Below are 14,774 nucleotides of genomic sequence, written 5' to 3' on the forward strand. Positions count from 1 at the left end.
CTTCTAAAGTATGTACATTTGCTGATAGACTGGGACAGGGTAAATAGTGTGAAGAACATCCATGTGTAACTCATGACATATGTTCCAGAAATATGGAGAATGAAACATCCTAACTGCAGAGTGATCCCCAGAATATTTCCAGAATATTCTACGTTCCTCTCTCTGAAGCAGGGGAAGCACACACATGTGCAAGTCCAATGCATGGGTAAATCCCAATTCATGGCCCAGTTTGAACTGCTGTTGTTTAGACCTGTGGCTGCTTAACAAGATCTCTGTAGAGGACAAAATATCCTTTTGTCTTAATACCTCCTTTTCTCAGCCTCAAGCATTTGGAGGCCAAAAGCATATAGTGTTTCTTGAGGATGTTTCAGTTACTGAAGTGTCTTCAGTACTACAGTTTGTCTTACTTGTTATTTTTAAAGCCAGGAGGAGAAAATAGCTCAGCCTGAATTTTAAACAGCCCAGTTATCACCATCAAACAAGCACCATTTCAACAATTCATATTCAGGGTTCAGAAATGACTTCTGAGGTCAGCACGGGGGGGAATCGGTGTGTGTGGAAAAAATAAATTGTCTGGGCTCATGTGTGTGTGTGTGTGTCTGGGTGCAAGAGCCGGGCTTTCAGAGCATCTCAGGTGGAACAAGGGGAGGTGTTTGGAACAGGGCTGTGCAAGGCACCCTGGCTGTGTGAGGCACCCTGGCTGGGTGAGGCACCCTGGCCGTGTGAGGCACCCTGGCCGTACGAGGCACCCTGGCTGGGTGAGGCACCCTGGCTGTGTGAGGCACCCTGGCTGTGTGAGGCACCCTGGCTGGGTGAGGCAGCCTGGCTGTGTGAGGCACCCTGGTTCTGTGAGGCACCCAGGCCGTGTGAGGCACCCAGGCCGTGTGAGGCACCCAGGCCGTGTGAGGCACCCTGGCTGTGTGAGGCACCCTGGCTGTGTGAGGCACCCTGGCTGTGTGAGGCACCCTGGCTGTGTGAGGCACCCTGGCTCTGTGAGGCACCCTGGTTCTGTGAGGCACCCAGGTCGTGTGAGGCACCCAGGCCGTGTGAGGCACCCTGGTTCTGTGAGGCACCCAGGCCGTGTGAGGCAGCCTGGCTGTGTGAGGCAGCCTGGCTGTGTGAGGCAGCCTGGCTGTACGAGGCACCCTGGCTGTGTGAGGCACCCTGGCTGTGTGAGGCACCCTGGCTGTGTGAGGCACCCTGGCTGTGTGAGGCACCCTGGTTCTGTGAGGCACCCAGGCCGTGTGAGGCAGCCTGGCTGTGTGAGGCAGCCTGGCTGTGTGAGGCAGCCTGGCTGTGTGAGGCAGCCTGGCTGTACGAGGCACCCTGGCTGTGTGAGGCACCCTGGCTGTGTGAGGCACCCTGGTTCTGTGAGGCACCCAGGCCGTGTGAGGCACCCTGGCTGTACGAGGCACCCTAGCTGGGTGAGGCACCCTGGCTGTGTGAGGCACCCTGGCTGGGTGAGGCACCCTGGCTGTACGAGGCACCCTGGCTGTACGAGGCACCCTGGCTGTACAAGGCACCCTGGCTGGGTGAGGCACCCTGGCTGGGTGAGGCACCCTGGCTGTGTGAGGCACGCTGGTTCTGTGAGGCACCCAGGCCGTGTGAGGCACCCTGGCTGTACGAGGCACCCTAGCTGGGTGAGGCACCCTGGTTCTGTGAGGCACCCTGGTTCTGTGAGGCACCCTGGCTGTACGAGGCACCCTGGCTGTACGAGGCACCCTGGCTGGGTGAGGCACCCCGGCTGTGTGAGGCACCCTGGCTGTGTGAGGCACCCTGGCCGTGCGCCGCCTTTATCCCTGCCGGGAGACAGCGGCTCCCTCGGTCCACGCAGGCTTCCTTGTGCTCCCCTGCTCCTCCCTGCAGTTGCCAGGCAACTCTGGGAATATTGGTGTATGCTTTGCCTGGATGTGTGTGTGTGTGTGTGTGTGTGTGAGATTAACTAGTTAAGGGATTTATGAAGGAAAATAAAAAATTTAAATTGCTGTTCTGGAAATGCCATCTGGTATTTTGAAGGCTGAATGTTAAAGATGAACGTTTGAAATGAGTTGTCGGTGGCACACCCCTAGAAAGTGCAGCTTGGAGGGACAGCTAACCTGAGGAAGTGGAAGAAATGGTTTGGTTTGCTTATCATTCTGTCCCAGAAAACCTGTAAACATAGCTGCACAAATATGTCATAAAATACAATTTAGTAATCTGGAAGTGGAAATTTTCAGGGATTTCTTTCCTAAGTCCTTTTGTAAATCAAAAAATTTAGCTTCTGATTATACCTTCTGGTATTAGATTTAGATAAAGAAAATTTGCAAGTGTTTCACGTTCATGTGTGACCTTCACATGGGGTAAATATGGGGCATAAGCAATACCAAACATGATGTGGTTCTTTGCATTTCGTGGCCTGTGACTCAAGGAATCTGACTGTTCATTTAATATCACTGATAATTAGGAAATAAATTCGAAGAAGCAGCAGCTTTTCCTCCTTTCATAAGACAGTTTAATTTCATAGGCCATCTCACTGGTGTGAGCTGACTTTTTGGGATAAATGGTGTGAATTGATTTTTCATTATTCGGTGCAGGCCCAGAATGTGTCACAGAGCAGACTTTAAATTCACATTATTATACTTGAGCACAGTAAGAACTCTTGTTCTGTTCCAAGGCTTTTATTCCAGAGGTAGAAGGTTGTGTAATGGACATAAACACCAGAACACTGGCGAGAAGTTTCTGTTGCCATCAACTTTCTGAGGCCTTTGCTAACTAGAAATTGTGTGGAAAAACATATCTAGGTAATACAATTTGCAAGTCTAATAATAAGATTTACTTGACAGAATTCAGTGCTGTTCCCTACTGTGTTTTCTGTAGTTGCATTAAGCTGGATGCTGAGTACAGCAGAGCATGTGTTGGGTGTGATGTAAGTACAGTCACCACACACCTCTGTTGCTGTTAAGTACAGCCAAACACGGCAGCAGTGGGGTGTTTTCTGGGCTGTATTGAGGCAGATGATCTTCCTGGGTATGACTTAAATTTCCAAATTCCCATTTTCTTGCTGTTTTTGTCATCTCTAAACCCTGAATTCCCGCAGTAGGTCACCTCCCAGAGCTGGCTGTGTGGGAAGGGGTTTGCAGTCCTGAGCCGGGGGGTGATGATGGGAAGCCAGGCTCAGCTTTTGGGCTCGGAGCTGTGGCCGTGCACTTTCTTCTGCTGACACCTAGTGGTTCCACACATTCCATTCGGGTTCTTTCCCAGGGTTTGTGAAGGAACAACCCCTCACACCTGGGAGTAAAGGTGAGCTCCGGGTGGGACTGACCCAGAGCAGGGGGTGGGGTGTGGGTCGGTGGTGCTGGTGCAGCCTCAGTCCTTGGATGCGTCCTCTTCAGAGCAAACAGAAACTCTCAGGGGCAGGGGCGATGTCCTTTTCTACTTGCACCCTTGTCCTGTGCCTCCATGGCTGAATTACTTGCTGATTTGTGAAGGGCTGATCTTGCTGTGAAAGTACTTATTGAACCTCACAGATGTATTGTGGACTGCAGTTCTCACACTGCTTTGGCTGAGCTACGCAGCATGTAGAAATGTGTGTCTTTATGCTGCTGAACTTCTGTTGTCCTGTCAAAGCCTGATAATTTATCTTTGGATTTTAAATAGAGAAGACAATGTACTACCAATCGTCATAATTGTAACTGTGATATGAATTTACTCTGAATATGATGCAATTTGAGAAATGGTGGGGGAAGAAGCCATTACGAATAAGAGGAAATAATTCTTCTTTTTCAATAGAATAAGAGGAAATAATTCTTCTTTTTCAATATAACCTAAGGAAATAATTAATGCATTAATTGTTTTATATCAATCTCTCGAATGGAACACAATGAAGTCCTTCAGCAATTCCAGATCCATGAGATCAGAGTGGGACAGAAGTCAGAAAAGTAGATGGTATTTGGTGCAGTGAAAAAGCAAATGCCAGATGAGTCTAAAAGGACATTTTGTTGGAATATGTGTGCAGTAACATAAAGAAAGTGCATGCTACACACTGGTGCATAATTCATTTTGCAAAGGCTTTGTAGCATTCAGTGCTTTATCTACTATGAAGTATGATTGTTGCCATGGTGAATTATTTTTTTAAGTTATTCAGTGGAAGAGTAAATAGTTGTTTCCAACTCCCAGTAATTGCCACATCCCAGCCCCTTCCTCTCCATAACCATCTTCTGCATAGCTTTTTTTTCCCTGCATGTATATTTTAAAGGCATACGCTGTAGATTCTTCCCTGTCACCAGAGCTGTGTCAATAGGTCAGAGCTTCAGGAGTGTTTGTCCACCTATAGCAAATATGAGGAAGGTGATCCCTAATGCTTAAATGACTTGTGCACAGACCTGTTAAAATTAACCCCGAGCTGTTGGGGAGACAGTGAGCAGAAGCTTATTAAATGGAACTTCTTGTTTTGCTTGCAGTTTTGTTGTGTTCCTTTTAAAGTCAGTGCTGATGTAGAGCAATAGGAATTTTCTCCCATCCATCTTTACTATTTTCCTGTTCAGGTGGTGTGAGCTCTCAAATCCGTGAGACAGTCTAGGAGTGCCTAAATGACAGTCATTTCTAAGTCTCATCCTGATGACTTTACTAACAGGTTGGAGTAGACAATGAGAGTGGCACTGACAGTGTGTAAAACCTGATGTTTCTGTGATAAAAATGGAGGTAAAATGAATTTCTGTATATTCTGGAACTGAAACGTGAGGCGTTTTTTCTACTCTGACGATTCTGTGTTTTGTGGAATTTTGAAGACCCAAGTTTTTGACAACCTCCCTTAGAAGCCACCTGTAACTATTGTTATGTTTTCCCATCTATGGGAAGTGCTCTAGAAGCCATACTAACCCAAATTCTCAGTCACTGGCTGGAAAAGATTTAGTGGGGAAAGAGTTTTGTTTGTTTTCTGTGTGGTGTTTGTTTTCATTTCAATCTTCTTGCTGTTTCCTCTCTAAGCCTTATTGTCGCTATAGACAAGTTTCTGCTTTTGCTGTTTTAAACCTTAAAAATGCTCTTTTTCTAACAAGCATTTACTGTTCTTCAAAATGCATTTATTATTCTACATCTAAGTCTGTTGAGATATACATATGTTAATGAAACTGAAAAGACACTCTCTTTAATCTCTTGGAGCAGTCTGGTATGTAGTAAATAGAATTGTTTTGTAATTTCCAAACTGTTATAAGATCCTGTGTTATCTAATTCCGTGTGCCATGCTGAGGGGAGGGGGGAACCCAGGGTTCTGAAGGAAAGGTAATGAAAATATTTGAGAAAGTAAATGTGACCCTCTGCTGAATGAGGTGTTTCTGCCATGAAAGGTGCAGTCAAACTTCCCTGGCCATCATACATATTACAGTAAAAATCCAACAGAACCCTAAACAAAACAAAAAAGGGCACCCCCCCTCCAAAATCCATCATGGGAATGGTTTTGTGCTTGGGTGGAGGAACATTGCCCAGAGTCGGGGATGGGGAGCTCTGCACCTTGTCGTGCACTGGCAGCAGCAGCAGCTGCAACATGAAGTCCCTTGGCATTGCTGTGGGTGCTGGCACACCCTGGCCTGCCCTGAGATCAGCAGTGTTTGCCTACCCTGAGATCAGCAGTGTTTGCCTGCCCTGAGATCAGCAGAGTTTGCCTGCCCTGAGATCAGCAGAGTTTGCCTGCTGGTGCTGACAGGCAGGTTTGTGGGGTCTCTGTTTGTGGCACCCATGACGAGGCTGAGGAGAAGTGTCCTGGGTTTCGTTGTGTAACTTTGCAGCCCCTGCAGCAGTTGTGTGTTCAGCCATCAGCCTGGATCAGGTCACTCTGCATCTTCCGTGGTGGTGCTGCAGAATAAAAGGAGCTTTGTTCCAAAGCCTCTAAATCTCCCTATTACCAGGGCAGGCTGAGCAGTGAGGAGCAGTTCGTGGTACGTCAGCTTTGCTCTGCGAGGATTTGGATATTCAGTTATTAGTCTGTGCCTATCACACCTGGTTTTGGGGTTTGTTTGCTATTTTATGCGCTTGTTTTTGTTTCTCCTCAATTTGTTTCAAGCCTTTGGTTGTTTGTTTTAGCCTGACTGTTGCCTGTGTTTTTATTGCGTTGTCTCCCGATACTTTGGTTATAATTGAGAGAGCACAGCCTCGGTGAGCAGTGAAGCACCGTGCAAGTGCCTCTGTGCAGGAGAACTTGAAGATATTTCCTGAACTAATAAAACGCAGGGGACTTGGAGGGGAACAACAAGGCACATAAACAAACACCAAGCAGAAAATAACATCACCTTTGAATTCAGCTGCTGTGTAAGGCACTCAGTGACTGTGTGTTTTTTAAATGAGCTGTTGTATCTGGTATTAGAAAAAAAAAACCAAACAACACACACACACATATAACCACTAAAAACCCCACCCAAAAGACCTTTCAGGCAGGTAGGGAAGGAGTGAACTGTAGTTTCTCAGTAGTGTGAGCAGGTGTACAACTGAAGAGAAAGGATCACTTCCCTTGACAGAAGATGGTAGAAGAGATTGTGATATTGGGATTTCAGTAGCAGACAATATTGATGAAATAACGATAAAAATTAGACTATTTAATCAGGTTATGAACAAACTAAATAGACCTTCATAATAAAAAAGTCATCTCACTCTGGGCTTCCAGTGTGCACACTGTACATTGTGTATGAATTGGATTGTGCAGTTTGTACTGTAACAGTGCCAGAGCAGTCGGGTGAAAGGCAGTGAATCACAGTTACTTGTAATGGTTTGCATCGATGGTGATAGAGCTGGAACAGGGAACCCTGGAATGTGACAGGGCCAAAGGCAGTGAGCCACAGCTGACAGTGCAGCGTGGCTGCTGCCCTGGCAGCCAGCACTGGAGCCCTGCTGCACCCAGAGCTGTGCTTCCTTGGGAGGCACCCTGGCACTCTGCTCCTGCCCCAGGGCCCAGTGACATCCCTGTGTGCTGCCTGTCCCCGGGATGGGGAACGGGACCAGGGCCCTGCACTGCAGAGAACTGGGCACCTGGGCTGCCAAACAGCCTTGAGTTTGGGACAGGCAGTGCCTCAGGGAAAGGGAAATTCTGGCTCATGACCACAGTGCCATATAGGCAACGTTAGTCTGACACTGAGGACCATCTTTTTCTTCTTCCTGCTATTTTGGGGGACACAAAAATGTAAACTCAGCAGAGGGCTGATAAACGCGTTGTTCTTTAAAACACACGCTACTCCAGTCTGGTAAAACATCACATGAAAACATTCTGTCCTTTCTTATCTCTAATTTAATTCATTGTTTTCTGTGCTTTTCATTCAGTGAGTAGCAGCTCTGGCAATGACAGATATGCTATTGTGACTGAAATATGCATTTTGTAAGTCATAACTTTACTTGGTATTTAAATAAACTGTGTATGTACAGCGTGCAAGATTTATGCAGAGCACAGCTGGAGGTATTCTGCTCAGAATTCCTATGGTTTAAAATGTCTCTTTCAAGTTTGAAAATGTGTTGTGAAGTAGATACCATTATGATAATTGGAAGTTCAGCTTCTCTGTCTTGCTCTATTATTTTTCTTGAATACAATTAACACATCACACACACTTCACCTGGTCTCTCCTCATTTACCTCTGACACTTCCTTGATATTTATTTAGACACATGTGGTGTCTTTGCTTTGAATTCAATGGTTGGTACATTCACTAGATTTATTTTTTTAATAAACGTTTTTCTCATTTAGAGATACGCAATTAGTGTGCATTGTTAGAGAAAAGTATACATATTGATGTCAGTTTAAATCTTTTACTTATTTGTTAGATGATCAGGACATAAATTGTATGAAGATTGTAGAGAAGACTGTGATTACTCTCAAATCAAAATACCTGCTGAGAAGTTGCAGAAGCAGCTCATTTTATTGTAGTTCTCACGAGGGAACACTACAGAGAAGGTATGCACAGAGCTGTCTAGAGAAAAATTTAAAAATATATATGAATAATACATTTAATTTGGAATTGTTATATTTTCTTTAAGATAGCATAAAGATGAAGCACAGATCTCAGTGTTTTGTGTAATTAAGCTTTATTCTTTCGGATTCAGTGGCAATGCTTTTATTTCTCAAAGCAAAAGAAAGACCAAGTTTTCTTTCTAAAATAAAATCAAATTCTTAAACTGGGCTTAATAAAATACTATGGGCATAGTTTTTATCTTAAATAATGTATGACACGTCACATTTCAGTGATCCCCAGGGGGAAAGAATATGAAAATACCATTATATGTGTTTTATTTGTGGAAATCAGGTTTGAAGTTTTCCTTATTTCTTCTTTTTATCATTTTATTTTAGTTTTAGGAACACTCCTAACACTTGGAGATTTAATAAGGAATAAATCCAAAATTTGATCCAAAAAAATCCAGCCTAAGCTTGATCCCCACAGTAAGGCAGGCAATTTTTCTGGATTATTTCGGTAATTTCAGCTGCACTTTGGAGTGCAGGGGGGCTGTGATCTGGTACAGTTCCTGCTCACTGTCCCTTCCTGTAATTGCTGTTTCCGGAGGATTTTCAGTAACTGTATTACTGGAGATGTCTGATATTTGTAAATTAGTTTAGTACAGGAAAAAAGGAAAAGGTGTCATCTACCAAATAAGGATTCATTTGCTTTTCCGTGAAATTGGGTTGATCAGCTGCCAGCTTTGCAGGTCCAGGACTGCAGGGCTTTCCTGTGGAAGTCTGGAGAGCACCCACAGCCCTGAGTTTGTTGCTGGTTTGGTCCCTTTGGTCCCCCCAGTCAGGGCCGTGGCGAGAGCCCTCGTTGTGCAGCTGCATCTCTGCTGGCATGAGGAACCAGCACGAGAGGCATTTAAAGAAGGAGACCTATTTCCAGTAATGCTGAAGGAAATCAGGGTTTTCTCTCGAGGTATCTTTGACTCGGACTTCCAGTTTTCAAAATGCACATTTAAAATTATCTCTATTAAAACCCCTTGGAAGAGTGTATTTTTTTTTATTTTATTTTATTTAGCGAAATCATTCTGTAATTTAATATTTCAAGTCCTGGCTAAGCTGTAAAGCTTAGGGCTGATAAACAAAGCATCTGAAGCCAAATGGCCCCTTAGCTAACCCCAATTAAAATAAAGATTTCATTGCGCTCTGTCCTGACAGAGAGGGAACATATTGTTGCCTTTAAGGGAGTTTGGTTTAGTTAATGAAAGAATTTATTTCATTTTTTTCGAATACAGAACCTAATTAAATAAGTTTCAACTTGACTTGTAGTTGAGGACATTTTAACTCCTTAAAGGTTACTCTTATGTCCAAGTGTAGCTCTCTTTTGAATAATTTCTGCTGCAGTGTTTAGTTTGGTGATTTGAGTAATAAGATATTTTATAGTAGGTCTCACGTAACTGTTATGTGTGTATCATACATACGTGTTGTTCATTCTTAAAGCATAAAACTTGTTATTGGCATTACGTTATTTTGACGTATTATGTGAATCCTGCTTTAAGTATTTCTCAGAGATGGTGACTAATACTAGGTTCTTAAAAGTCCTGTGCAAATGAAGGTGCCTTGGCTTTGCCCTGAGTGCACTTTAGGAGCTGTAGATGATATGTGTACTTTGTTTACTCCTGCTGCTCAGTGAAAGGACAAACATATCGAAGGATTATTTTGGTGAAGCTCTCCAAGCAGCAGCTGAAGTCTATATGTCCAGAACCTTTTATCTTAGAGAGGATTAATGGGTGAAAATGAGAGCAATTTGTAAGAATTGTATGTGTGATTAGTTTGCCTTTAAAGTTCATCCCCCGTTTGTCAACCAAGAATTTATAACATATTCTCAACTAAGAGTATATGACAAATAACACTTTAGATGCTTTCTTATTACACACAAGAACATCATTTGTGTAACATTATGTGTTATTTATATGTAACATTTTGTGTGTTACATTTTATATGTAACTTGGCAAGGAAGTTCATGCTTGAGATAAATTTTTAGTTGTAAGAAGTGTGTAAATATTTTCCCCAGATGTATCTCTGCAGCTCTGAATCCGGGTTGGTTTGGAGCAGTGGCTCCCGATGCCCGGGGAGAACTGCTTGATGGAAAAGTTAAGAACATACATATGTTGTGCCCCCCCATTTGGGGATTTGAAGCTAATGTTGGAGTCTGTGCTCTCCTCCAAATGTCACTTGATCACGTTCTCCTTTACGTGGTGAGTAAATCACAGTCCAGCTCTGTCAGAATGAGCTTCCAGCTTTCTCCAGCACAGGGCCATTGATTTCCCTACATCAGGGTCATTCCCAGGGCTTTTCCCCACTTCTGCTCCAGGCCTGTGTGATTGTTGCCTTCAGCTGTGGAGGTAAATGACAGTCAAAGAATTTCTACCTGTAGGAAAAAATAAATAATTTTATTTATGGATAAGTAACAAAGTATTTAATTGTTTAGGAGGGGCTTGCAGGGGGCTTTTTAGTTGAAAAAGAGTGTTCTTTGGTTTGGATGTGAACATGAATGAAACATGAAGAACTAGATGGTACTGGGGCCCTAAAAATCTGTTACTTGTTTGGCATATGTTACAGATCCTGAGGTAACTTGAAATGCAGGGCTGTTCTTTTCTCTTCTGTGAATTTCTGTAGATCATTATAATTGTGTTTCAGAAATCTCAATAGTTGCCAAATGCAACCAAAAATAACGCATCACATGCAGCCAGAGTTCCAGATATCCTCGCTCTGCCCTAGAGCCACGTTTCCCAGCCATTATCTTGTCATAGCTTATTGTGCTCAATTTTAATTAAACATTAATAGCAATCTTGCAGTCAGAACTGACGGGAAAGTTTTCCAAAGACTATATATATATATATATATATATATATACCCACAGGATATTCCATTATGTGTTTTTCTCATTTCTTATCTTGTCCAAACTCTGTTCTTTGTAAAAGTCTTTGGTGATGGAGAAGGTGAAACAGAAAAGGGGGCAGTGGCTTGACTGACAAGGGGGCAGTGGCTTGACTGACAAGCATCACTTTACAACCAGGAGTCATCAGCTGCATTTTGTGTTGTTCAGGAACATCACTTCAAAACCTTACATATATGATAAGGATCTTGGGGTTTATTTGATTTTCCTTATGCTTGGTGTGGTGGATACACTGAGTGTTCTACAGTTAGGTTTCAACATTCAGATGCTGAATCTTTAAATACAGAAAGGACTTTTGCAAGGCTGCAACCTGCAGTTCTTGTGTCTCTGCCTCCAAGGCTGTTGTGTTCACAAATGTTGGGCACAGCTTTTCCTGTTGGGTGGTGGATCATTGGTTCTTATTGCTGTATAGGAAGCACTGTAGAATTAATTGGTTGTCAAATCCCTAAGAAATAATGGATTAATGTGCTTGACCACAGTGCCCTGTGGAGGAGCTGCAGTTTGCCCCCGTGCCCAGCCTCCCCATGTACCACAATTACAGATGTGCAGCCAGGACATTTAGTGGGTTGCATTTCATTAATACGATTTAAGCAGACAACCCCAGGTTGCTGTCGGGCCGTGCTGACAGCTAATTACTGAAATGAAGGGTGTACACGGCCAAGGAACAATGGAGCATGGCTCAGAACAGGGGAACAGCCCTCACATCATGGGATCAGCCCTTGGACAGTCCTGTCCCTGCAGACCAGCTGTGGGACATGCATGGTCGTGGTGGGGAGCTGGACTTTAGGGAAACAGTGGTGGTTACCATTGATGGGGATGTGATACAGTTCTGGTTTGCCCTTCCCTCTGCTAACTCAGACACTTGTATGTACGTACCCCGACTGCTGACCACACTTACCCCTGCTTACACACATGGCACGTTTCCCCCAGAAAATGTCCAGTCTGGTTACTGGAGTATCAAAGATAATGGGAATGGCAGTCAATTTTGTGGCATTAGTTACAGGGAAAGCTCTCCCTGACAGTTTGAAGGAGTAGGATCAGGCGTGGCCCCTCATTGTCTCTTCCAGCATAACAAACCACAGGCAACCAAATGGAGTTTGTAACTGCAAAGGTTCAAAACAAGCAAGGAGCTGTTTTGTGCAGGAGAGGTGGTAATCCTGCCAAGCACTCGACCAAGTGACACTGAGGAAGCTTGTGTTGGTTTGGGGGCAGTTGGAGAGATACCTGGGCTCAGGTTTGTTTGACACACAAACACCCCTTTGGCACTGAGCACTTCTGTGCTGCCTGAGAACTCCTTGTGCTGGTGACACTGGAGAGCAGGGGAAGCTGAAGCACAGTGTGCTCAGTGCTGGGGAAGGGCTGAGTCAGGGCTTTTGTACAAACCTCTGTTACCCAGCGGGGTTTTGGCTTTATTATTTATCTGCAGAATTATTAATATAATGTGGTGCTGGCTACAAAGCAGTTTTATCATCCATTTGGACTGACTTGTGTATTGTAAGATGAGGTGCTAGTTATTGTTGGAGGTGTTTTTTCTGTTGATGGTAAGAGGAGTCCAGTGTGGCTTATCCTGGTGGGTACATCTGTACCTGGATTATAGCAAGAGCCACCTCTGAGCAGCTCATGTTGTTTAATCTGTCTCCAAGTCCACAGGTAGCACGGACACAAAAAGTATTCTATTTATTGTTGAATTTGAACTGAATCTAAACATTTTTGATTCATATCTGCTGCTTAGTGGGAGGAAATAAAAGGACAGTAGCAGTTTGCCAGTGAAGTCTGTTCTGCCTGATCAACTCAAACATTCCCGTTGAGGTGCTGCAATAGTTTGCTATTCTTGCAATTCATTTTACAAAACAAGTTCCAGATTGAGCTCTGCTTCCATGTATTCTCTCTCCATGGAAATTATGTCCTTTTTCTCATTTCAAATTAGATGAAGTACAATGAAATCCTTATTTTACATATTTATTAACAAGGCTTTCATCCCTGTGGTATTGTAACTACCCTCACTACTTTATGCAAAGAATTACACTGAAAACTCACAAACCTTCAGGAAGTGTATGTGGTCACTCTTTTTCAAGCATTAGTGCTCCTGTCTGTGTTATTCTTGCATGTTGCTCCACCAGCCCTTATCTCCTGCCCTCCCTTTCCAGATGCTTTTGATGGCACTGCTTATTATTATTTTTTAATTCTAAAATAAGTCACATTATGGGCCTCGTGCCAAATTCAAATCTCATTGGATACCCATTGTTAAAAAATTGGTGAGTGAAGAAAGGATGTAACTGTGCTGTCTGGCACGTGGAGGGTTAAGGGAATTTTTAGCCTCCCAAAAAGTATTTGGTCAGGTACTCAGGTGCTGGAAATTTTCTTAGCAACATCAGTCACCTAGGAACATGATCATCTGCTGTTCTGGGGTAGAGATTACAGGGCTTAATGATTAGCTTCTATAAGCTGCAGCTGATGCCAGACTCTACCCCCTTTACACCTAATTAGCCTCATTAATGAGCTCTTCTGCTCTCCACAGAGAGGGCTTCCTCCTCGGAATAGGAGGCAAAAATACTTCACCCAGGTAGATGTGCTGAAGCCTTTAATTATTGCCCACACCTGCACGGGCTGTGTCTGACAGCAATCCTGCCTACCCAAAACTGTGTGCAGTGACCACAGGACGGAGCATTAACCCTTCAGCACCTTAGGAACTGGCTCTAAGCTTTGAAAGGATTTATGGAGGGTGGAAAGATAAGCAGTGGAAAATGCAATGCTCAATGGAGTTGGGGGTGGGGGTTTGTATGTGACGAAAATGTTGCAAAAAGTTCGGAGTATTTTGTTTAATCCTGAAAAATGAGCTTAAATTGCTATTGAATGTGAAGTGTTGCATTAGCAGAACTAAGCACGCTGTTAGGCAAGTTTCATTCTTTAAATGAGCAGCTCCTGCATTTGGGGCGATGTAATTTTGTGCTGCTAAAATGGAAACGTGGAAACATTACTTGTAGTAATCAATGGAGCAGGCAGTAACTGAGCTAATGAAGTGTTCAGGGTGATTCTGAGCTATAGCAATTATTGGTCAGTATTTACTACGTTCTAGAGTTTAAACTTGTTGAAATTCGGGAACTTGTATTTTATTGTTGATGAGTTGGTGCATTTTGGTCAGCTCTGTTTCCCTTGAAGGTGCTCGTGGCAGGATGCTGAGCTAATGTGGACTGAAGCCTTAAACAGGAGTCTGGAGCAGAAAACATGTATTTGTGCAGCTGAAAATGATAAAGAAACTGAAAATAGGGTCTCAAAGCTGTGAGGTCACCACAATAAGAGACATCATTATTAACAATTCTTCTGAGTGTGTAGGGAAAGTTTTACTTTATTAGTAATTAGAACAGCTTCAAACCTCCCCAGCCAAGATGGAATCGTTCACTGTGTGAATCACAGAAATTCCTGTGCATTTTTCCAAGAATGCAGCTTGAATTGACTGCCAAAATGAAGCACCAAAATGAGTGTTTTTTCAAATATTTGGGTAATGTTTTGTCAATTCTTGGTGCTCCTCACGAGCACGCCATAGATGTGACTGACGTCAGTGGGGGCTCTCTGGATGCAAGTGCTGGCAGGTTCGGCTCCGTTGCCTCGGTGAAAGCAGGAGGTTCCAGAGCAGCTGAGAAGCACTTGTGCAAGGGGAAGCTGATCTCTGAGGGCACGTGGGTGTGGAGGGGGCAGAGCTGGCGAGGCTCTGCCATCTGCTCCCTGTCAGAACACGAGGCCGTGCAGCCGGACCCTGCCCTGCCCTTCCGGCTCCGAGCGCTCCCGCACTGGTCCCCACGACTCCAGGCCTGCAGAGCTGCTGCTCCCAGCCAGCTGCTCCCTGCACAGGGCTCTGATTAGGTGGCATTTTCCCCCTCGTAGGGGAGTTGGGGAATTCCACATGGTTTCCATGTTGGAA

At 44.1% G+C, this 14,774-nt stretch overlaps 1 protein-coding gene across 1 annotated transcript in view; it reads left to right on the forward strand.

The window, feature by feature from the left end:
* Positions 1-14,774, forward strand: part of DENND1A (DENN domain containing 1A) — a 155,934-nt gene that overhangs the window by 100,039 nt on the left and 41,121 nt on the right.

This window comes from Chiroxiphia lanceolata, chromosome 21 (genome assembly GCF_009829145.1).
Source record: "Chiroxiphia lanceolata isolate bChiLan1 chromosome 21, bChiLan1.pri, whole genome shotgun sequence".
In the NCBI taxonomy this organism is placed as follows: Eukaryota; Metazoa; Chordata; class Aves; order Passeriformes; family Pipridae; genus Chiroxiphia; species Chiroxiphia lanceolata.